The 2,500-nt window shown below is 44.8% G+C and overlaps 1 non-coding gene across 1 annotated transcript; it reads left to right on the forward strand.

Moving 5' to 3' along the window:
* The first annotated feature begins 1,526 nt into the window (after positions 1–1,526).
* LOC143266316 (5.8S ribosomal RNA) lies at positions 1,527–1,681 on the forward strand. The gene has a single exon (XR_013041343.1). It is a non-coding gene; the product is annotated as a 5.8S ribosomal RNA (ribosomal RNA).
* The last annotated feature ends 819 nt before the right edge of the window (positions 1,682–2,500 follow it).

The raw sequence follows: 2,500 nt of genomic DNA on the forward strand, positions 1-2,500 counted from the left end.
GTAGGAGGTCGCTTTGGTTCTCATCGTCGATACTCCCGTCCGTATTTCGTATCCGCCGACGCGTTTCGTACGAACAAGCGCTAACGTTAAATAAAGTTTAAAAAATGAGAGAGCAACGCCGTTTCATGTCGAACGCTGTAAATAGAAAGAACGAAAGTTTACCGACGAAAGAAAATCGAGAGTTTCCTCTCTATCTTCTCGGCTCTTCTTTCCGTAGCGTATAAGAAAGGTTTCGACTCTCCCGGGACGTCGTTTACTTCTTATTAACGGGTACCGCACGATCCTTCGATAAATACAAAAAGTCGTCGTAACAAGAATGTTCAACTTGAACACGAAGGAAAATCCCGAACATTCTCATATAAAAATATATCTATACATAAATGAATCTGTCGCGAATTTTACCGGCAGAAGGTTCGTTATGTAAAAAATGGATCGTATGCATGGTGTACCCGTTCGTTGCGACGTCTGAGTTAAAAGGAGGAGAGAATCGAAATTGTTAAATAGATACGCGCCAGGAAAGCGGAGAGATTTCGGAGAAGTAAGGAAGAGGTGAAGGTTATAAGAATCTCGAAATATTCTTATCGGACTTTCCTTTCTATAATTTTTATTCTTGATTCGTGTTGCGTACTCTCTCGACCCCGTGTGAAAACACGAGAGAGAATATAAAGAAATATTTTGGGACGTTTGGTAACGAAATGCATGGGTTTGCGAAAAAAAATTGTTAAATTTCTTGTTTTTTTTTTTTCGCCCGCTTCGTGAGAGACTCTCATTTTATTTTCTTTCTCTCTATAAATTTTGTCTTTGGACCAAAGGGAACACCCCCTTTTAGCCTCTCTCTATTTCGTGTTAAACGAGAAACGAAATTTAGAGTGTGACACGGAGGCTTTCACGCGGGGGGTGTCCGGGTAACCGATGGAAATCGAACCACGAAACCGCTTCGACGAACGAAGTCGCAACTTCACGAGAGTCCGCCTGCTTACGACGGACGATATGGTAACGTATCGCTTTACGGACCGGCTGAGAAGCGAAAACGATAGCGTAGTCTCCTTCGTTGGTAGACCGATCTGACGCCGGCCATGGAGTGTCCGTATTGAATCTCGCGATACCGCCAAGACGTCCAATATATGTAAGCAGCGAGCAGGAGACTCTGTGTTACGCGCGACAGCGCGTTTCGTATTTTCCACGGTTTTTGAATGACTTTACCACCCGGAACGGACTGAAAACTCGCCGCACGAAGAGAAATGCGTCACAGAGCGTTGTTTCATCGGCGGTTCTGTAGTTTTATACGGTCCTTTACCCGTCCATGGACGTTATCGTGTCGTCTTAATCATCAATCAGCTCGGGTAAATCTGTGAACAGAGCTATGACGGGACGACGTCCGAATACCGATACTCGATCTTGCGCTTGGATTGGAGTTAGTATTCTATGGACAATCGAACGAATTTATAAACCAGGTTAAATAAATCACGTACATACTGGTTTTCAGACGCTGAGTTGTTAAATATGAACAAAAATTTTTATACGATTACCCTGAACGGTGGATCACTTGGCTCGTGGGTCGATGAAGAACGCAGCTAATTGCGCGTCAACGTGTGAACTGCAGGACACATGAACATCGACATTTCGAACGCACATTGCGGTCCACGGATACAATTCCTGGACCACGCCTGGCTGAGGGTCGTTTATATAACTAAAGACTGCTTGCGTTTGCCTTTAGCAGCAAAAGGTTTTCTCTTCATTGTTAAATTTTTTTCGGTACCGCTCGTCGTTCGACTAGATAAAACGAAACTGTTAAACGCCGAAAAGTCGAACGTTTCGGAGCGGGATCCGATGGTCGAACGCGAGAGAGAGAACAACTTGCGAAATTGGCGAAAACGTACGAGCGATGGTTGGACATTTCGTCGGCGTTTGACGCGGAGAATGTTAAATGGAACGTTCGTGTCTCGCCCTCTCTTTGCTAGTGTTCATTTTTTTCACAGGCGACAGAAGAACATTTTCGTATATCTCGCAATTCTTAGTTTTTAGGATCTTCTCGGCGGAATGCGCTTATCTCGGCTTGCGTGAGTCGTGGTTTCTAGTTAAACCCCTAAAAGAGACCATATACGACCGCCCGTGAAAGAGCGCTCCCGAGTCGAAAACACCTAACTACAGAAGGATATTTAGACGAGAGAGAAAATGATTCTTCGCCCTGCGAGAGAATTGTTAGACACCAATTGAAGGAAGCAAGCCGAGAGTAGAGCGTGTTTACGGCGTTTCTCCGCGCTCCCGACGTTGTCTGAAATGATTGTCGAATTTTTTTTTCGACGGTGCGAAAGTTTATACAACGAGGGGAAAAGTTAAAAATAAACGTGCGACGGAAGCTCTTTCACGGTTAAATTATTACGAGATCGTAGCTTCGCCACGTTTTTTTTAACATTTACAAGCGCAGATCGCTTCGTTGTCGTTGATTAGAAGCGGAAGACCGCGCGATCCCAATACGGGTTCCGGTCGTCCAGTCCTC

This window comes from Megachile rotundata, unplaced genomic scaffold (assembly GCF_050947335.1).
Source record: "Megachile rotundata isolate GNS110a unplaced genomic scaffold, iyMegRotu1 scaffold0211, whole genome shotgun sequence".
In the NCBI taxonomy this organism is placed as follows: domain Eukaryota; kingdom Metazoa; phylum Arthropoda; class Insecta; order Hymenoptera; family Megachilidae; genus Megachile; species Megachile rotundata.